This window comes from Panulirus ornatus, chromosome 14, assembly GCF_036320965.1.
Source record: "Panulirus ornatus isolate Po-2019 chromosome 14, ASM3632096v1, whole genome shotgun sequence".
NCBI lineage: Eukaryota > Metazoa > Arthropoda > Malacostraca > Decapoda > Palinuridae > Panulirus > Panulirus ornatus.
The window spans coordinates 50,502,344-50,525,793 of record NC_092237.1 but is presented as its reverse complement, the minus strand read 5'-3'; the positions used below and the strand labels follow the sequence as shown (position 1 = coordinate 50,525,793).

At 49.8% G+C, this 23,450-nt stretch overlaps 1 protein-coding gene across 1 annotated transcript in view; it reads right to left on the bottom strand.

Moving 5' to 3' along the window:
- Window positions 1–9,744, bottom strand: part of LOC139753400 (uncharacterized) — a 277,499-nt gene extending 267,755 nt beyond the window's left edge. The window contains exon 1 of the mRNA XM_071669860.1: window positions 9,588–9,744. The gene's annotated coding sequence lies outside the window, so the exon portion shown is untranslated. The remainder of the gene's footprint in view (window positions 1–9,587) is intronic.
- Window positions 9,745–23,450: the final 13,706 nt, after the last annotated feature.

Genomic DNA, 23,450 nt, shown 5'->3' with positions numbered 1-23,450 from the left:
GGTGGAGGGCGAGGAGGGGGAGAGGAGGATAGACTGGGGGAGGAGGAGGGGGAGACGACAAACTCTTCCCCTCCCCCCACATACACCCTCCCGCAGCCGGGCGCCCCTAACTACCCCCCCACCAACCAACCAGCCACTGATTTAATCATAACATTAGCTGGATATAAGGAAAAGCCTTATGACCAGAGGCCTTACTAATGGTGGCCATTAAGTAGTATTATAGGCTCGGGGGAGAGTACGTGCCGGGGAGAAGGAGGGAGGGAGGGAGGGAAGATGTGATGGGAACGGGGAAAGGAGGTGACGGCGACGAGGCGGGGATAGAAGGTGAGGGGTGTGGATGTGACGGTGACGGATGGCATGTGACGTGTGAGAATGTGACGGGCGACGGACGGGAGAAATAATGATGCGGGAGGCAAAAAAACATTTACGAAATAACGATATGAAAAACAGTTCTGATGAAAATGTGATTAACGATAGCGGCAAGGAGGGGGTAAAGGTGGTACCCTTTACTGACGAGTGACGATGACGATGACACGAGACGGGAGGACAGTGAGGAAGGTACTCGAGGGGTAGGAAGAGGAGAGCAGAGAGGTAGGAGAGGCAAGGCAGACGATCCCTGGGTGACACAGGCGGAGCGGACGGGGCCATGCGCGGAAGGGGCTTCTTCTTCATGACGATCTGCCTGCTTGGCTGGCTGGCTGTCTGCCTGACGGGCGAGGCCAGGGGCACGCCCTCCCGCCCTAATGACCACCATCACCCGGGTAATGGTAGGTATCGTAGCCGCCTGATTATGGTAATTGCGGCGCAGCTATTGTCTCGGCGCACAGCGTAGAAAACGGGTTCTCCTGGCGGCGGCGATCGTAACGAAAACGCAGGCGGACGCCTTGTGTTGAGGAAACGTGAGGGACGCGCGCGAAGCCCGAGTTACTCATTCTTTCTGAAGCTGAGGAAGAGGAGGAGTAAGAGAGGTCTTCATGAAGAGGAGGAGGAGGAGGAGGAGGTAGGAATCAACAGAGCGTGGATGTACGAGGAGGCTGCTGACACGCACGGTCGTTCTACTCTCTCTCTCTCTCTCTCTCTCTCTCTCTCTCTCTCTCTCTCTCTCTCTCTCTCTCTCTCTCACTGTACGACACTCCCACGTGCTGGAGATGGACCCAGGAGCAGGCAGTACGATCACGACCCCCCCCCCCCCCTTCACCCCTCCCATCCCTTCTGAACCGCTACTCCCTTTCTCCACAGGATTGCGACGCCTCCCCTCCTCCCTCCGTACCACAATGCCACCCCCTCCCGCTCCTGCACCACAGTACCAGGTGTGGTAGACGCCGACCAACCGTCCTCCTCATCGGTAATCAACTGGATCGGACGGTCCACCGGGAGACCCCGCCTCTTTACCTCATCTCTCATGTTTACAACATTTCCCGGAGTAATTAGCGCCAAATTGGCCCACACGTCAGGCAGCCGAGGTCACGGCATCGGGTCACCCCCCGCTGGGGTCGTGCTGTGACACGGGTGACCACCCCGGCGCGACGGAACGACCCCAGAGCACGACAGTACGACCCCCTTTGGGCGTCTCGCGGTCCCGGCTCTTGATATGATCATTAAGGGCAGAGCGAAAGGTCAAGCCACCGGACCCCCCCCCCGAGTTGTGTGCTCGGATGATGGTTCAGGAGTCCACCCTAATTACTCCTCCTCCCCTGACCCTACGGTAACTCATGAACGATCCAAATGCGGCCACAGTTTGACCTACAGGTACCACAGACTCACGCCCTCACAATGCTCAATCGTCGCCGCCCTTAATGTCGCCAGCTGCTCCTGGTTAGGTTAGCCTAATGGCAAACATCAAGACCATAAAGGTCACGACTGAATCACCACGGACTCTCTCTCTCTCTCTACACACCGCTGGCCCGACCTTGCACGTACCGAAAGAACATGGGTATGTAGCGGCGCGCACACACACACACACACACACACACCAGCGGGTATGACCTGGTTGTTTATGTAACGACACAGAAGCAGCTGGGGAATTCAGACGAATAATACCTGTCCACAGCCGATGACTGGTGTTAAGGTGTGACACGATCATCCTCAGGCCAAGACGTAAGAACAAAATGTGAACCTGAGGTAATGCAAGCTGCGTACTGGCCGCCCTTACGAGACACTCCCCGTTAGTCACGTATTGATGCGAACCTGTGGTTAGCGTCTGTGTCCTCACGGGGCAACTTAATACATACGTTCACCACACGTTCCCATAACATTATTTACATGCATCTCATTATGAGCACAATGCCTCCCCCGCCGCCACTACACAGGTGGGAAGATGGGGGTGGGAGAGTGAGTAACCAGTTCTGGCGCTCACGTCCTCGCAAGGCAACCTCTCTTCGCTCATCCTCTCCGCATGTCCAAACTACCTCAGCACACCTTGGTCAGCACTTTCACACTACATAACCGTCCCATGGGACTTCATTTCCAATACATCCACCCTCCCCTGGGCTCTCACACTTCTTTTTAAATGCCCAAAACACACATCCATTCAACTTGGTTGGAACCTGTGTGTGTGTGTGTGTGTGTCTGTGTGTGTGTGTATATATATATATATATATATATATATATATATATATATATATATATATATATATATATATATATATATATACTCACAAGAAACGTTCATGTAAATATACATCAAATAACTATTAACATACGGGATGGAAATCCATATAAACACTGCAAGAACAGCACCAAGATTAAGTTCCCACAAACTGCTCGCACACGTTTACGCTTCCTATCAAATTCACAAATAAATGAGACTGTTTATCTCCAAATAATAATTACGGGCAGGGCGTGAGGGAGACGTGTGCCGCGGTAGTTCATAAGTGACGGTGGCTGGGAGGGAGAGATGCTGGAGGCCTCCGGCAACCCTTCCTCTCTCCACCCCCCCCCCCCCCCGGCCTTCCGATCCACCAACATCCTCCCTCCCTCCAACCCTCCCTCCCACCTGCCAGCCCGGAATCATCTAATTAAAATCTATGTTCGGCTGTTTATTCGTGCAGGCCCCTTCATCCCTCCTGGGTATATCAGCGCCATTTTGTATACAAGGATCTCGTTCAATGTTAATAACCTTAAAACAAGCGGGCAAAAATGTTAATGTTATATACGGCTTCACCAGCAGTAAAACAAGTGAAAACTTCGCTTGTTTTTCGTTTAATACGATTCTATTCCTGGCGCACTTCAACGGGTTTATATGTATATAAAAACGAGGGAAATGGCATCGTCGAATCACTCCTGTCTTGAGGTCCCATCGGGCGTTACTTAACGCTCAAAAAGAAAGAAAATGGGGGATGTCTTGACGCTTGTTGGTCACGCTCTGTCTCCAGTGTTACCATACCCAGGTTCGGCGTGACACGCGATGACGACCCCCCCCCCCCCGCCCTCTTGTGTCATGTGAACTACTGAACTATTATACTCACTCCCAGAGACCATGCATACTGTCAAGACGGCGCTCCGATCAGTAGAAGGGAACAGGATCCAACAACACCTTTGGACTGAGATGGGAGTTCGTAAGACAAGCTCGTACGTACTCTCTCTCTCTCTCTCTCTCTCTCTCTCTCTCTCTCTCTCTCTCTCTCTCTCACTGAAGATGACACAACTTCGTCCAAGGTGATTCTTATATTATTTTTTTTTTTTTGCTTTGTTTTCACTCGCGGCGTAACCACAAGCGGGCGGAGTCCGGGAATGCCTGTGATATATAATGAATACATGATTTTCTTTTTCGATCATGGAAGCAGGAGAGGAAGGAGGCTGCGTCCACCCTCCCACCACACGAGGAGGGAGACACACACACACACACACACACACGGACGTGAACAATGACGATGTCACGTTCCCCCTTTCCAGGTAACCTCCGTCACTGGCAGACGATTTCCAGCCATTGCCATCGAAGAAAAGGTCCAGAATATGAAGGAGGAACTGGTTTAAAATACGTGTGTGTGTGTGTGTGTGTGTGTGTGTGTGTGTGTGTGTGTGTGTGAGGAGGGTGGCCATGCTGGAAATACTGTAGGGTCGTCTCATTAGTCTAGTACGGGAATTCCTCGACGGCCGAGACGCTCACCCGTCCCAAGACAAGCCCACGCCACACTCCCGGCAGTAAGGTCGGAAGTGCCGCTTCCTCGGCGCGCCTCGCGGGAGCTTATCGACTGCCGTCCCTTGGAGTCCCTCCTCCCCGGGACCTTCATTAGCGATGTCTCGGTTCATTTCGCGCTACAGCACTGGGAGCCGTGAGGACGAGATTTCCCCCGTGATGCGCGGGCACGCCACCCTTGTGGGCCCGCCCAGCGTGCCACTGTCATGCCCCGCCCGTTCATCACTCGCGGGAAGCACTGGCAAGTTTTAAGTGATTTAATTTTCCCTAACGCCCGCCATCTCCAGCAGCAGCAACATCTAAGGCCACGCTTTATACACACCAGCATCCTACGGTAACGTTCCAACCAGTCGTCCTCCTCCTCCCCACACACACACACAGTCTCCCCTCCTTCCTCCTCAACTGCATAGCGAATAAACCCTCCCTGCGCGCGCGCGCGCAGTCTCTCCCACACAAACCATCCGAAATAAATTATACATGAGATTTTCGCCGACTTTCTCAGTAATGTGGAATAAACGTTTTCCTGGCCACGGCATCACGCACGGCCGCTTCCGAGTACGGCACACACACACACACACACACACACACACACACACACACACACACACACACACACACAAGCGCCTTTCCTCCCTCCCTGCTCACCTACGTAATATCCAATGGGCATCACCGTCGTTTGCTCCAGGGTCATACGATCATCATTCGTGCTCGGGGGTCGCACCGCTTTGCTAGAGGGTCGTACCGCTTTGATGGAGGATCGCACCTCTTTGCTGGAGGGTCGCACCGCTTTGCTGGAGGATCGCACCTCTTTGCTGGAGGATCGCACCTCTTTGTTGGAGGGTCGCACCGCTTTGCTGGAGGATCGCACCTCTTTGTTGGAGGGTCGCACCGCTTTGCTGGAGGATCGCACCTCTTTGTTGGAGGGTCGCACCGCTTTGCTGGGGGGTCGGACCGCTCTGATGGAGGATCGCACCTCTTTGCTGGAGGATTGTACCGCTTTGATGGAGGATCGCACCTCTTTGCTGGAGGATTGCACCTCTTTGCTGGAGGGTCGCACCTCTTTGTTGGAGGGTCGCACCGCTTTGCTGGAGGGTCGCACCTCTTTGCTGGAGGGTCGCACCGCTTTGCTGGAGGGTCGTACCGCTCTCTGCTCCAGTTGCACGCCACGATTTCTGCATGTTATATTTTCCCTGGCGGGAGATGGGAGGAGGAGCGGAGGTCCGGGACGGACACACTGCATCTTACGCCAGGCTACACTACACACTCCTCCTACACCCTCTGTCTGCCTTAACCTGATTCAGGATTCCTGTACGTGACACTGCTCTCTCTCTCTCTCTCTCTCTCTCTCTCTCTCTCTCTCTCTCTCTCTCTCTCTCTCTCTCTCTCTCCTCTATATATATATATATATATATATATATATATATATATATATATATATATATATATATATATATATATATATATATATATATATATATTATCCCTGGGGATAGAGGAGAAAGAATACTTCCCACGTATTCCCTGCGTGTCGTAGAAGGCGACTAAAAGGGAAGGGAGCGGGGGGCTGGAAATCCTCCCCTCAGTTTTTTTTTTTTTTTTTTAATTCTCCAAAAGAAGGAACAGAGAAGGGGGCCAGGTGAGGATATTCCCTCAAAGGCCCAGTCCTCTGTTCTTAACGCTACCTCGCTATTGCGGGAAATGGCGAATAGTATGAATAATAATGATAATAATAATAATAATAATATATATATATATATATATATATATATATATATATATATATATATATATATATATATATTTCCCGGATAAGAAAGTACACATTCTCTAAACGGTGGGGAAATTATGATGATGACTCATGAAAATGATAAGCAGGAAGAGAAGGTGGGAGGGGGCAGGAAAAAGAAGAGGAGGGAAAGAGAGGGAGGCGAAGAGTGTGAAGGAGGAAGTGGAGATGGTGGGACAAATGAGAGCAGGTGTCACGGGGGAGGGGGGACGTCCAGTGGGATGGGAGGAGACGGGACCTGGTATTCGAGATGGGACAAGGAAGGGTCAGGGACCTGCCGGGGACATCTATAGGAGAGAGGGGGGTGTGCTGTCCTCTGAATGAGGGGTGGTGGGTTCGCCTGGTGGTGGGAGAAGGGTATGCCTTGTGGTGGGAGGGGAGCATGTCTGGTGGTGGGAGGTGGGGGGGGGGGGGGGGGGGTTTATCGTGGCTGGGACCCACGGTGGGCGGCGGATACTGTGCGCGGGAGGGAAGAGAAGGGGGCTGAGTACTGGGGGAATGGGGAAGGGGAAGGGGGGTGTGGGGGGTAACTTCACAAGAGGGGTAGTGGGAGGGAAAGGGTTTGGTCGTGGGGTGGAGGATGGAGAGGGAGGGGAGTGGGTGGGGAGGTAATGCGCGCGGGAGGGCGGGGAGTGGGCCGTGTCCTGGAGGTGGGTGGGTAGGGAACGGAAGGAGTTTAGGGAGGCGGGTGGGCATGGGGAGAGAGGGCGGGGGGAGAGTAATGGACTTTTTGGAGGGGAGGGGTACAACCATCCACGGGAGTCAGGTTAGGCTTGGAGTTGAGGGAGGGAGGGAGGGAGGGAGGGCAAGGAGAGAAGGGAGGGAGGGAGCGGGCCCAAGCCGAGGCCGTTACCATGGCGACCAACAGCTGCTCTCATCAAGCAAGCAGTGCCAACATTGCGCCGTTACACCGCTGCTACACAACCTCTGCTTTCCACCCTCTTGTGTTGTCCGAGTGTTGAGAGAGAGAGAGGGAGGGAGGGTACGTGGGTGGAGGGATGGGACACGCGCTAATTACCGGTAATCACGGTCATGAGCCGAGGTAATATAGATGTTGAGGGGGGACCAATAAGCATGACGGAGGAGGAGCGGCCGGGTATCTTGATGACCCAATCATAATGATATACATTTAAGCAGATGAAGTGATCACACACAGGCAAGTATGCCACACTCCACCACCACCACCACTACCTCCACCATACGCGAATAATGATAATGATAATAATGATGATAATGATAATAATAATAACAACAATGATAATATGATAATAATAATAATAATAATGATAATAATAATAATGATAATAATAATAATGATAATAATAATAATGACAATGACTATAATAATGATAATTATAATAATGATATTAATGAAAATGATAAAAATAATAATAGTAATATGATAATAATGATAATACTAATAATTATATTAATATCAATAATGATAATAATATCAATAATAATAAAAATATGATGATGATGATAATAACAATAATGATAATGATATTAATGATAATAATAATGATAATAGTAATAATAATGATAATATGATAATAATGATAACAACTATAATAATAATCATAATAATGATAATATGATGATAATAATGGTAATAAGTATGATTATAATTATGATTATAAGTGATAACAATGATAATAATAAAACACCTATGATAATTATAACAATAATAATGATGATAATGATAATAGTAGTAGTAGTAGTAGTAGTAGTAGTAGTAGTAGTAGTAGTAGTAGTAGTAGTAATAATAATAATGATAATAATGATAATAATAATAATAATGATAATAATGATAATGACAACAATAATAATAATGATAATAATAATAATGATAATAATAATAATAATAATAATAATGATAATAACCCTATCAAGCAACTCGTGGTAAACAGTCACATTCAATTAAATAACAAATTATTAAGCGAAACGCCATCTAACCACAGAATGTGGAAACGCCTACCACAGACGCAGGTCCAGTAATGGCTGATGTGCTACAACCCAGCTGTTGGTGTCAGCAAGTGGTAGTCTGGGGTCACGACCCAGCTGGTGGCGTCAGCAGGTGGTGTCTCAATACGCAGCTGTCGCGAACGTGATCTCCGCAACGGCACCAGCTGCAGGATGTAGCCTCCCCAGGGGATCACCAGCTGCAGGACATGGCCTCATCTGGTCCCACCAGCTGCTGCAGGACATGGCCTCCCCTGGTCCCACCTCCCAAGGGGACCCGTATCTGCAGGACATGTCCTCCTTCAGGGCTGAGCCACAGGACGCAACCTCCCGAAGGGGATCAGCTTTAGGGGCTCCAGGGAAGCAGGAGGTGGGGACTGATGACGTCCAGCCACAGTGGCATAGAAGTCCACTTCATTATCATCATCATCATTAAATCATTTATCGGACCAGAACCTGATAAGTGTGTTAGATCACAGTCACAACCACCCGGTATGGGTGATCACTGTTAATGTGGTCCCACTCGTACACAATGTACAAGATACATGAGCACTTGAGAAATACAATGTACGTAAAAAAAAGGAAGGTATTTTCACATATAATTTAGGAACCTGGGATAAGTGTTTATAATTCTCACAATTATAGAGGCACCTGGAGATGTTGTTTATGGATCGTCGCGCCATATCATCTAGTCTACTATAGTCTCTGGTTTTGAGGCACTCCGTCAGATAATGACAAGTTGGCGCCCTCGTAACCAACCACGTCATCGAGGCCAGGGGACTCTCTCTCTCTCTCTCTCTCTCTCTCTCTCTCTCTCTCTCTCTCTCTCTCTCTCTCTCTCTCTCTCTCTCTCCGTACCATTCCATTATCTCTAACAATTATATCATCTTGCTCTGCCGTGCGTCCCCTGCAGTTCCTCCTCCTCCTCCTCCTCTATCACCATACGTCCCTGCAGTTCCTTCTCCTCCTCCTCCTCTATCACCATACGTCCCTGCAGTTCCTCCTCCTCCTCCTTCATCACCATACGTCCCTACAGTTCCTCCTCCTCATCCTCCATCACCATACGTCCCTGCAGTTCCTCCTCCTCATCCTCCATCACCATACGTCCCTGCAGTTCCTCCTCCTCATCCTCCATCACCATACGTCCCTGCAGTTCCTCCTCCTCTTTCTCCTCCTCCTCCTGCATTACCATTCTTTTTATCCCAGTGCTTCCAAGGTGTCGCCCACCTCGCTCACCTCAACGGCCGTGTTACTTATCCCTTCGCCGCGTCATCATCCCCTGCAGGAGTGGCCCGCCCTCGCCAGGTGTCCCTCATTCTCAGGTTGGTGTGTGAAAATTCATTTGCTATTTACTGCATCCGGCTGCATAATACCTAGCATCTGCGCGTCTGTTGCCAACATGTCTAGTAACGTAATATTACCATGCGCGCCGTGGCCTGAACATTCAGGAAGGTGAGAGGCGTGCATGGGATAGACTAAATGGGAGCGATGGGGTATATGAGGGGCGACACGCTTTCAGTGGGCTGAACCAGGGTACATGAAGCGGTCAGAAGAACCAATATAAGAACTGGTGTGTGGATAGAGAGGGCTTTTAGTTTCGGTGCATTATTCATGACAGAAAGGGAGTGAATGTGTGTAAATGAGATAATTTCTTACTTCAGGCGCTATCTCGCAAAATCGGGAAACTACGAATCTTCCTACCTTTCTAGAGCGAACGACTATATATGGCAGCTGCAAGGGAAGGCCTCAACAACTCGACTCTCCCTGAGGTCTGACGTCCCCCGGTACTGGCCAGGTCAGGGGTCGGAGGTCTCCAGCCTTAGCCAGGTCAGGAGTCAGAGGTCTCCAGCCTTAGCCAGGTCAGCAGTCGGAGGTCTCCAGCCTTAGCCAGGTCAGGGGTCAGTGGTCTCCAGCCTTAGCTAGGTCAGGAGTAGGAGGTCTCCAGCCTCAGCCAGGTCAGGAGTCGGAGGTCCCCCAACACTGTCTCCTCCAGTGCTCACCTCCAACTCTTCCTCCGCCTCAGGCTCAGCTGGCGACCCAACCGACGACCTGTAAAGTTAGGGAAGCGAAGGATTAGCTTAAGGTCCAGGCTCAGGGGGGAGGGGGACGGCGCCCCGGATCCTGTACAGGCGAGACCGAGACCGAGAGAGAGAGAGAGAGAGAGAGAGAGAGAGAGAGAGAGAGAGAGAGAGAGAGAGAGAGAGAGAGAGAGAGAGAGAGAGAGTTGAAGGATAACGTCACGTGAATTACGTGTCATCAAGTGTTACGTGTGTGTGTGTGTGTGTGTGTGTGTGTGTGTGTGTGTGTGTGTGTGTGTGTGTGTGTGTGTGTACATCACATTAATGGTTCTTAACCTTTCCTTGCACATGGGCCACTCAAACTCGCCCACTAAGTGAACCATATCTTCCCCCCATCTATCTACGGGGTTGGAGCCACAGTTCCTGAAGCTAAACCACTCGTTCATCTGAGTACACTTGTAGCTAACCAGGTGACGCCCGTGTGGATACCTGAGCCAGGACACACCACTGCCACTCTAACCTTCATTCTCAGATTCTTAATGAGAGACGACAATGAAATCAAATACAACAGGTGTGTTCTAATGGTCAGAATCAGACAGCGTTTTACTCTAGAGAAAGAAAAGATAAAATGACAACAGTATTCAGTTACCAAGAGATAAAATGACAACAGTATTCAGTTACCAAGAGATAAAATGACAACAGTATTCAGTTACCAAGAGATAAAATGACAACAGTATTCAGTTACCAAGAGATAAAATGACAACAGTATTCAGTTACCAAGAGATAAAATGACAACAGTATTCAGTTACCAAGAGATAAAATGACAACAGTATTCAGTTACCAAGAGATAAAATGACAACAGTATTCAGTTACTAAGATACACCAGTATTCAGTTACCAAGATACTCGACTGGTTACTTCGTCCCTAATGTTGGAAGATTTGGCTGGGTGACCGAATCAACTGTGCTGTAATGAATGTTGGCCCACATTTGTTCTGGCTCTTCCACGGCCCACAAGAAGATGGTTCACTGAACAGTAATATGCATGTGTCAGGGTATCAGTCTCCTGTTAAAGGCCATCTCGGTGATTTTACACTTTACGTCCTGCAGAAGTTACCAAGTTTCTGTTATATTTACAGTCGACAGATCTAGCATTTGGAAGCCCCCTCGACCAACGGACACTCATCTCCTAAGTTAGGTTGGGCTAAGTAAGGGTAGCTTAGGTTAAGTTAGGTTAGTGTAGGATAGGTAAGGTTAGGGTAGGTTAAGTTAGGTTAGTGTATGGTAGGTAAGGTTAGGGTAGGTTAAGATAGGTTGGGTTAGGTTAGGTGAGGTTAGGGTAAGTAAGGTTAGAGTAGGTTAAGTTAGGTTAGTGTAGGGTAGGTAAGGTTAGGGTAGGTTAAGTTAGGTTAGTGCAGGGTAGGTTAAGTCCTACTCGGGGTAGATAAAGAAGTAAAAAAAAAAAAAACATGAGGTTATAGTGAAGATAAGAATGTAATTATAATGGGGTGTGGGAGGAAGAGGAGGGAGGTGGGGGGGACACTTTTGACCTGGACCCTACGGCCAAGGTCAGAAGCAAGTGTTGTCGAGGGTGTGGTGACGATGACCTCCGACCTGAGCTGTGAGATTAGAGTGAACGTGAGGGCGTCATGAACCTGGCTGGGGGTGTAGTGAAGATGGACTCTAACCTGACCAACAGCATGATGTAAGGTACATATATATATATATATATATATATATATATATATATATATATATATATATATATATATATATATATATATATAGATAGATAGATAGATAGATAGATAGATAGATAGATAGATAGAGAGATAGATAGATAGATAGATGATGAAGATAAGAGACTCGAATTAGAAAGCGTACTCACTCGGGGTAAATATGAATAGGTCATACTTCCTACACTGAGCACATCCATTCAAGCATAACCACGGCCCCATCAGCCTCTCATCGTAAAAACGATCCTCAGAATAAAAAACTGGTATAAATATCTCTGGGCAATTTGAATACTCTTGATAACGCATCCGACTGCTAATCGCTTGCTTCCGGGTCCGAAACCCGGCAGAGTCTCTGTCTCTCTTGCTTTCCTGCTTCATTCAGCTCAACAGCGCGACTAAATTTCTGCATTTGTAGTTGGTTCGAGTTCATTCTTTAATGGCACCATCAAAATCATATATATATATATATATATATATATATATATATATATATATATATATATATATATATATATATATATATATTGGAAAGGATTACAATTTTGCGCGTGATCAAGATGAGTCCACGGGGAAAATGAAACGAAAAGTTCCCAAGTGCACTTTCGTGTAATAATCACATCATCAGGGGGACACAAGAGAGAAATATAACAGTCAGTTGATATACATCGAAGAGACGAAGCTAGGACGCCATTTGGTAAACATGAGTCCATGGGAAAAATGAAACACGATGAGTTCCCAAGTGCACTTTCGTGCAATAATCACATCATCAGGGGAGACACAAGAGAGAAACATAACAATCAGTTGATATACAACGAAGAGACGTAGATAGGACGCCATTTGGTAAACATACAGGGGTCACAAAGGGTCTTACCCAGACCTTAGTGGGTTGATATTACATGTTACAAATTCGTATTTCAGTACATACATGTGTTGACGTTGTACCAAGAAAATGCCAAAAAACTGGACACGACTCAGAATTTCACGTAATCTTGTTATCAACAGCGATGATAATTGTGTATCCCATTCATTTCTCTGCATATATTGGAATTTATGCGCCAAGCTGGTACTTGCTCGCTCACGTTTTAGAGAGAGAGAGAGAGAGAGAGAGAGAGAGAGAGAGAGAGAGAGAGAGAGAGAGAGAGAGAGAGAGAGAGAGAGAGAGAGAGAGAGAGACTGGTTATTGAACTGGGGAATCAAATGATTTGGTTTTATGGGAGAGTGAAGAGCAATTAATGTACCATGGAAGTACATCCCTGAAAGGGGGAGGGGAGACGGCAGAGGGAGATGGGGAGGGGAGGAGGCAGAACAAAGAGGTAAGAGTAGAGATGAAGGATGAGGTAAAAGGGGATGTGAGAGGTAGGGTAAGAGGGGAGGCTGAAGGTAAGGTACGAGGGGAGATATGTACGAACAGTGAGAGGGAAGGAGAGGTAGATTAATGGCAAGTCTTCACGTCCATCCCTCCCTCCCTCCATCCCTCCGCCTTCCCTTCTCCCACACCTACACACGATGTCCCCCTCGTCCTCTGAACTATTACTCTCACTCCGCCTCCCTCTCCCTTGTTCCACCCCCACCCCACACACCTACACACACAAACACACACACACAAACAAGCAGGGAGGGGGAGGGGGAGGTTAACTGTGCACAACTGGACTGCCAGAAAGCATTTGACACTAGACCACACAGATGGTTAGAATGAAACCAGTCCAGAGAAGGGCAACAAAGATGGTACCAGGATTAAGAGGGCTGACTCACATTGAGTACTTAAAGGCCATGAATTTGTCTACTATAGAAGAGACAAGAGTAAGGAATGACTCGATCACAAAACCCCTTAAGTTAACACTGACTATTTGTTCAAAGGACCCAAAGACAGAACAACCAGCGCCACCTGCAAGAAACATGTGAAAGAAGTCGCGAGGAAGTACTTCCTCTACAGTACTAAAGTATTCAATGAATGGAATAAACTGATTCAAGAAACTGTGAATGTGGACAGCATACAGAAAGTGAAAAAGTTGTATGGCAGTAAAGTTCAAGAGATGGGAGCCCTACAACCGCAGAACTCCCTTCCCGTTCCGTCAGAACTGATAATTTCACACACACACACACACACACACACACACACACACATATTCACTAAAAATGCACACACACACACACACACACACACACTAAAACACGCACATACACATACTCTAAAAAACCGTACATACACATATTTGTCTGCAAACTACTAAAGAGGAAACCTAGGAAGTTGGCAATGTCTCAGGGAAAGGCAGCATGGGGTTGAAAGAGAGAAGGCCATGCATTATACATGGGTAAAAAAAGAAATTAAATCATATCTTCTCAGAAGGCATGTGAGGCAGGATTCTTCGATGTATCGAAGTTTACATAACTGTATAGGGACAGAGCTGAGTACAGGGGGTACTTCATAAAACTGGGCAATGGAAACGAAGCGGCGGCGTCCCTCAGGGATCAGTCCTTGGGCCTCTGCTGCTGCTGCTTACTCCTGATCTTCCTGAATAATGACGAGCCAGAGGGAGTACACTCGTAACGGACTATGCCTCGAGGAGGAAGCTAAACAACTGAGAGCAGTACAGATCGTTCCACGACCTCAAGGACGACCTGGAGACGGGTCAGACGTACGAGGAATGAACTTGAACTCAAGCCTGTACAACGTAAAAGAGAGAGATGGGGCGGCAGAAATATACGAAGCCATGACTCACACGACTGGCAAGGTGTACCTTACAGGAATCTATATGCGTGAGGGACTCAAGAGCCTGACACTGCTCCCGGATTAGGATCAGAACACCATATTAGATAGACCGTGAGGGAGTGACACTGGATGTTATCGGGTCGTGTCAAAGTATCCCTTTCAAGTAAAGAGACAGAAAGATGTCTAAGGAGAAGCTTACAACGTGTGCCGGACCCCAAACTATAGTATGGGTCACCATTCTGGTCACCTCACCTAAGAAGGCATATCGGACTGCAAGAGAAAGTCCAGACTGTGGCGCGGTACGGGGACCCGTCCCTGAGGTAACGGACATGAACTACGGGTGGAGGCAGGACACCTCCAGACCAACGCGCATTAAAAGACACAGGGAATGTCAAGAAGGATATGATGTCTTCTGAACTCCTCCACGGACTGGACTCGGAGGAGAGCAGTGCTTTTTACAGGAGGGATGCAACAGAGGCCGGTTGTTAAAAACGACAGACACGCAGATACATGATGGAGGAGCAGACAGGGCAAGAAATGGGTATTTTCAGTGAGCGGGCCGACTCAGGCATTTAAGAGGAGGATGCCAGAGCAATGATCTGGTACCGAAGCACGGAAGTATTCTATGTACATGACTGGTGTGCATGGAAACGTTGGTCTCTGTGTATAAAGTCTTTGAAAGTCTCCTTATCTCTCGCTTTCTTCACCTACAATCCCCGTCCCCTTCTTTCCGATCACCAACACAAGTTTCGTGGTGTATGGTCTGGTGGTGATCTCTCTTGTGTGACTCATCTCTGGTCCTTCTCCCTAAGGGATTTTGGTGAACCTTCTGTCGTGGTCGTCGACATCAGTGAAGCATGTGACAGGCAGTAGTATAAGTCCCCTTTGGGTTTTCGGTTTATCGTTGTTCTCTTATGCGCAATTTCCTTTCTAGTCATTATATCGTGGTTGTCGTTGATACAGCCGCCTTTCCCTCTTATCCTATCAACAGCGGTGTTCCTTAGTGTTCTGTCCTGTCGCCTACTTGTTTTTCTGCTCTCTCCATGAGCGACCTTCCTTCAGCTTTAAACGCTGTTCACTCTTACACTGATGATTCCAATCTCTATATTTTAACTAACTTCCCCCCCCTCCTCCTCCTCACCCCAAAACTCGTTCATTTTCTCGTACTGAAAACATTTTCTCCCTTACTCCGGGCCTGTGTAGCATCTACGAATTTGGCAAGCAGTAACCTGGTTAAATTCAAATGTGCTACAACGCAATATCTACCGATATCTCTTTCTAAACCTTACTCGTTTCGTGCCAATTCACATCCATCACTGCAATTCACTCGTGTTATAACATAAACATGCTGAGCATAAACATGTACTCCACTCTGTCCTTGAAGACCGCACATAATGATTATCACAAACACTGTTTCCTAACAGCTCGAGCTGTTGTTGAGGTGTCAGAATGATTACCATTAATCTTTCTTTTGCAGCAATTCAGTCACCTCAGTACTGAGTAGCGTTCACATACCTGCAGTGGCTAACTTCCTCTACCTCCCTCTTAGCCCGAGTGGAATGAACCGCCTTCCACCTTATCATGACCCCCTGCTATCACCTCTCCAACCATCCCTTTTCGTCCACCGTGATGCTGCTCCCCCCCCCTCTCTCTCTCTCTCCCTCTCTCTCTCTCTCTCTCTCTCTCTCTCTCTCTCTCTCTCTCTCTCTCTCTCTCTCTGCTCTAGAGGTATCATTTCCACCACTGTCCTCGTGAGCTGTGTATGTTCTCCCAGTCACTAAAACCTGGATGTGCGGCAAGCGACTGCCTGCAGCTTCCAAAACAGAATCATGTATGGAGACCTTGCCACACAAGAGTTGACCGTTATGATACCTTCTCCTCTCCTCCAAGAGCGAAGCTGTGGATTTCTCTTCCATATCTTTCGTCTTTGCCTCTTCCTATAAATCACTCAATTCTAACACCCAGATTTGCAAACGCCTGAGAACCTAAAGTTCTGACGTTCCTTATCTCATCTCGTTCGTCTTTCTATCATCCGAGATGGCCACAGTGGGGGGAGTGACGCTGCCTTGTGTCATGTCAGCTAAACAAAGGGAAGTACACACCCGTCGCTCAACCCACACTGGGCCTGGGCGGAGGATGTGTGTGTGTGTGAGTGTGTTGAGGAATACGAAAGGCTGTATGTACGTACGTGACCTAACCTAAGGAGCGGAAGGCTTGAGACATCGGGTTACATGACAAACAAGTAAACATGTACAAACGAGCTTCCATACACACACACACACACACACACACACGATCAGATAATGAGACCAGCAAGGTGGTTCGCGCCCCTGGCAACCGGGTCTGTCCCCTCAGTGATTAATCTTATATAGTTAATGCGGATATCAAAAGGAGAATAAATACCCGCTGACAGTTCTAATTACTGTGCCTTGTTGCGACGAAACTGCGATCCAGGATGTGTGTGTGTGTGTGTGTGTGTGTGTGTGTGTGTGTGTGTGTGTGTGTGTGTGTGTGTGTGTGTGTGTGTGTCAATTTCCACAACTTCCAAGACTTATCCCTCCTCCCACTTCGCTGATCTAGGGGGCAGGGTCGTCCTCCACTCAGACAATGCTCCTCAACCTATCACTGTGCATCCTCAGTACTTCTTCCCTCTACTTCCCCAACACTTGTTAACTGCTCCTAAACCGGTACTTTGTGTGGCCTGATGACCTTATGTAATGGTTTTCGATCTTTCCCTTTCTTGTCCACAATACTATATCAAGACACTCATGATCATATGACCCTCCCTCTCTCCTTATCTTGCAGTATTCTTATCTTGCTTCCTCATATCTTTCACATACTGGCTAGTGTCGTCTGTATCCCACATCTCTAAATCGCTGTGGCTTTCTCTTGGTGTCATGTAGTGCTGAGAATCAAGCATCGTTTTCGATCATTTTGGCGTGTGTTTACATCCAGCGGCCCTCACCTTCTTAGCTCCTGCCCCCCCGTGTATTTCACAGAACCCTTCTATAAAGGCGAGGGTGTAATAATACTCTAGTTATGGAACGCCCTTTCGTAATTCATACTCTCAAAAGAACTTGACGACCAATTCCTCGTAGCCGCCAAGGTCATCCTCCTTCCTCCTCGAGCCCTGTCTCCATCTTTGAGGCTCTCTCTCTCTCTTGAGACCTCTTCAATCACAGGGTCTAAGTTGAGTTCTCCATAATCTTTCGCTGCGCAAGTGGCGTATAATGTATTCCACGTTGCAACGCGCGAAGATGAGGTCTGGTAGAGATGACGGGGTCAGGTAGAGATGATGGGGTCTGGTAGAGATGACGAGGTCAGGTAGAGATGATGGGGTCTGGTAGAGATGACGAGGTCTGGTAGAGATGATGGTGTCTGTTAGAGATGACGGTGTCTGGTAGAGATGACGGTGTCTGGTAGAGATGACGAGGTCTGGTAGAGATGACGGTGTCTGGTAGAAATGACGGTGTCTGGTAGAGATAACGGGGTCTGGTAGAGATGACGAGGTCTGGTAGAGATGATGTATATCATTCTCCCTTAATATCATATGCTCTCTCTCTCTCTCTCTCTCTCTCTCTCTCTCTCTCTCTCTCTCTCTCTCTCTCTCTCTCTCTCTCTCTCTCTCTCTCTCTCCCATGAGCATCTAAGGCTTTCCCAGACTGATTCCCTTCGACTTAACTCCCCTCCTCACCGGTCCTCTACCACCTAGGAGGAGGGAGTGTCTCGCTACCTCCACCTCCATCCTGAGTGTTCCCTCACTGTTATCACAATGCCTGTACCTACCTGCCCTGGGTCACTGCAGTTCCCCGGAGGAGCTGTCCACCATCAGCACCATTACAGTACAAATATCCCTTCCCAAAATAAATCTACTAGCCACGGTGTTCTCTCTGGGGGCGCCGTCCACTGATATCTCCCGGAATGGAACCAAACTAAAATGGAATCCCTTATCAGGAGGCCTGATCTCCACCTTCCCCCAGATCCTCTCCATCTACCTCCTCCGTCCCTCTACGTCCGTAGGCAGTACTGTCTCCAAGCCTGTCAGTGGAGGAAACAAAATGAAGAAATAACCGCATTTTGATTTGAATTACCGAATGTTTCTGACCCCGATTCGATTTTGAATCACTTCGACTCAGTGATTTACATCACTATTGTCTCCAAGCCTGTCAGTGGAGAAAAAAAATAAAGAAATAATCGCATTTTGATTTGAATTAGAATCACTACTGTCTCCAAGCCTGTCAGTGGAAAAAAGAATAAAGAATTAATCGCATTTTGATCTGAATTACCGAATGTTTCTGACCACGATTCGATTTTGAATCACTTCGACTCCAGTGATTTACATCACTGCCATTCATGGAGGAGCGTGAGTGCAGCAGTGCTTCTGTCAGAACGTCGTTTGGACAGGACTGACCGGGTGACGCAACAATATCTTACGTTTCATTTGTTTTTGTTTTTTTTGACACGGTTTCTGGGTACAAAAAGTTCCCTTCGACCCTTTTTTTTTTTCGATGTTTGATGCGTTGAGGCAAAGACTAGTGTGTGTGTGTGTGTGTGTGTGTGTGTGTGTGTGTGTGTGTGTGTGTGTGTGTGTGTGTGTGTGCAAGGGGTTAGGGCGCAATCTCCCTCCCTCCCTCATCACCACCTCCACCCGCCCCACCGGCGGAGCCACCCACGCCAGAATAACCAATTTCCTGAAGAGAATCACGAGTGATGGACCACTTGATATTCTCTCTCTCTCTCTCTCTCTCTCTCTCTCTCTCTCTCTCTCTCTCTCTCTCTCTCTCTCTCGTAAGGTGAACGAGAGTCGTCAGACGTCCCGAGGGTGGCTGATGTGCGGAGGGGTAGGCATGGATGGCTGGGGGGGAGAGGAGAGCGCGTTAAGGGTAGGCGGACGAGGCGCAGAGGGATGGAGGAGATTGTGACGGCGGAGCGATGCTGTCAGTAGGGGATGGACGGCTGATGGAGAGAGAGAGAGAGAGAGAGAGAGAGAGAGAGAGAGAGAGAGAGAGAGAGAGAGAGAGAGAGAGAGAGAGAGAGAGAGAGAGAGAGAGAGAGAGAGAGGGGGGGGGGATAGACGAAGGAGGAGGGGAGGGAAGGTGGAGGGATGTGGTGACAAGGGCGGCGAGGGTGGTGGAAGGGTATGGACAGCAGGGGAGGAAGCCCACGGGCTGGCTGAGCCTGAAGAGAGTCACCTCATATACCCAGACAGCCCAACACACACACACACACACACACACACACACACACACACACACACACACCTCGTCTTGACCACGGCGACGGCCACTGTGTGTTGTGGCACTTGGGGGTGGAGGGATGGAGGCGGTGGGAGGACTAGGGGGATCATGGAGGGGCAAGGTGGGATAGGAGGGAAGGAGAGGAGGAGAGAGGGCAGGGGAATACGGAAGGAAGGGAAGGGGGGGGGGAGGTTAGTACAAGGGGAGCAGGACGTGGGAATGAGAGAGAGAGAGAGAGAGAGAGAGAGAGAGAGAGAGAGAGAGAGAGAGAGAGAGAGAGAGAGAGAGAGAGAGAGAGAGAGAACATGAGAGGAGGGAGGGAGGTGACATGAGTGAGGGAGGGAGAGGGGAACATGAGTGGAGGGGGAGGCTCATTAAGGATTTATATATGCCCGGCTGCCTGATAACAAATTCAATTAAGGATGTTTGATTTGATTTTCTCCGTGTGTGTGTGTGTGTGTGTGTGTGTGTGTGTGTGTGTGTGTGTGTGTGTGTGTGTGGAGGTAGGTAGGCAGGCAGACGGGAGAAGGAATCACACTGTGAGAAGAAGAACGGGAGATGGAAAAGAGAAATGGATGGTGTATAAAGAACAATAAAAGATGAGCGAGAACACGGACGGAAGAAGCAAGACCAACAGAGAACCGGGGGATCAGCAGTGTGGCGGGGGAGAGAGTGTGGCGTGGGGGAGGAAGGGAAGGATGAGGGTGAGGGGGAGTGTGGTGTGGTGGTGAGGGAGAGGTGAAGCAAGGGAGGCAGGAGCGTGACTGAGGAGGAACTTGTGCCATTAACCGGTGGCGGTGAGGAAACCCCTCTGACGGGTAACACTTGCTCATGCAACACCGTAATGACGGCCGGCCACCACTACCTAACCCCCGCCACACAAACACACACACACCACACACACTGACCAACATAGCCACTACCTAACCCCCGCCACACACACACACACACACACACACACACACACTGACCAACATGGCCACTACCTAACCCCCGCCACACACACACACACACACACACACACACACTGACCAACATGGCCACTACCTAACCCCCGCCACACACACACACTCACCCCCACACACACTGACCAACATGGCCACTACCTAACCCCCGCCACACACACACACACACACACACACTCACCCACACACACTGACCAACATGGCCACTACCTAACCCCCGCCACACACACACACACACACACTCACCCCCACACACACTGACCAACATGGCCACTACCTAACCCCCGCCACACACACACACACACACACACACTCACCCCCACACACACTGACCAACATGGCCACTACCTAACCCCCGCCACACACACACACACACACACACTCACCCCCACACACTGACCAACATGGCCACTACCTAACCCCCGCCACACACACACACACACACACACCTCACCCCCACACACACTGACCAACATGGCCACTACCTAACCCCCGCCACACACACACACACACACTCACCCCCACACACACTGACCAACATGACAACCTCCAGAATGCAGCGGTCGTGACCTGACAACCCCCAGAGAGTAACGTTTATGACCTGACAACCCCCAGAGAGTAACGTTTATGACCTGACAACCCTCAGAGAGCAGGGGTCATGACCTGACAACCCCCAGATAGCAGGGGTCATGACCTGACAACCCCAAGATAGCAGGGGTCATGACCTGACAACACCCAGATAGCAGGGGTCATGACCTGACAACCCCCAGATAGCAGGGGTCATGACCTGACAACCTCCAGATAGCGGTGGTCATGACCTGCTCACTCATGAGGATGACGAGTCAAGTGTAAAATTGCGGCCATTTGTAGCTGTAGCCCACGACGGTACGACCCTTGAGCCACGACGGTATGACCCTTGAGCCACGACGGTACGACCCTTGAGCCACGACGGTATGACCCTTGAGCCACGACGGTATGACCCTTGAGCCACGACGGTATGACCCTTGAGCCACGACGGTATGACCCTTGAGCCACGACGGTACGACCCTTGAGCCACGACGGTATGACCCTTGAGCCACGACGGTATGACCCTTGAGCCACGACGGTATGACCCTTGAGCCACGACGGTACGACCCTTGAGCCACGACGGTATGACCCTTGAGCCACGACGGTACGACCCTTGAGCCACGACGGTATGACCCTTGAGCCACGACGGTATGACCCTTGAGCCACGACGGTATGACCCTTGAGCCACGACGGTATGACCCTTGAGCCACGACGGTATGACCCTTGAGCCACGACGGTACGACCCTTGAGCCACGACGGTACGACCCTTGAGTCACGGCGGTACGACCCTTGAGTCACGGCGGTACGACCCTTGAGCCACGACGGTACGACCCTTGAGCCACGACGGTGCGACCCTTGAGCCACGACGGTGCGACCCTTGAGCCACGACGGTGCGACCCTTGAGCCACGACGGTACGACCCTTGAGCCACGACGGTGCGACCCTTGAGCCACGACGGTGCGACCCTTGAGCCACGACGGTACGACCCTTGAGCCACGACGGTGCGACCCTTGAGCCACGACGGTACGACCCTTGAGCCACGACGGTACGACCCTTGAGCCACGACGGTACGACCCTTGAGCCACGACGGTACGACCCTTGAGCCACGACGGTACGACCCTTGAGCCACGACGGTATGACCCTTGAGCCACGACGGTACGACCCTTGAGCCACGACGGTGCGACCCTTGAGCCACGACGGTGCGACCCTTGAGCCACGACGGTGCGACCCTTGAGCCACGACGGTGCGACCCTTGAGCCACGACGGTGCGACCCTTGACCGACCCTTGACCCACGACGGTGCGACCCTTGAGCCACGACGGTGCGACCCTTGAGCCACGACGGTGCGACCCTTGAGCCACGACGGTGCGACCCTTGAGCCACGACGGTGCGACCCTTGAGCCACGACGGTAAAACCCAGGGTCGTGACAATACGACCCTGGAGCACGAGCCCCGGCTGCGACCTTAGTCTGCGATGGCATGACCTCCGATTCAACTATTATGGGTCGGGTCAAAGGCCAGGCGATCTTGCCCGGGCGTCGCACCGTCGTGCTCCAGCGTCGCACTGTCGTGCTCAAACGTCGTACCGTCATGCTCAAGCGTCTTACTGTCGTGCTAAAGCGTCGTACTGTCGTGCTCAAACGTTGTACCGTCGTGCTCAAACGTTGTACCGTCGTGCTCAAGCGTCGTACTGTCGTGCTCAAACGTCGTACCGTCGTGCTCAAGCGTCGTACCGTTCTGTTCATGCAGTGTACCGTCGTGTTGAAGAAACTAAGAAGGATACTACAAGTGTCTGAACGAGAGCAGCTCCAGGGCGCTTATCAAAACACACACAGTACCATCCCCAGTCTTCTTACTTGTACCTGTCTTCCAGCAGAGGAGCCGACATGAGTTCCCCTCTGTCACCCGACGAGGCATTAACCAAAAGGTGTCGACGTGGTCCACTACTTGGTGGAGACCTGGCGAGGTTCGACAGTCACGGACGGGGCTCATGACCTGAAGGCCCTCCTCCTCCTCCTCCTCCCCGCCTGGATTCCACCCCTGGATGGTGGCGGACTTCCAGCACCAGGAGCGTAAGGAAAGAGCTCTCCCACTGTAGCTTTCCACCGCACTGACCATCATCTCCTCCCGTACAACATGTTTACGCCAGAGATGACCAAAAAAAAAACGTCACCGAGAAAAAAAAATCATAACAGAACTCGCTTGTACCGGAATCTCCACTCCACGCACCGTGAGTTTTCACCCCGTCGATCAACACGAAGAAAATCATCCACCTCTGAATTCGGTCCATCCCTACACGCAAGACAAATGCACACAGAAAATACCAAACTACAGA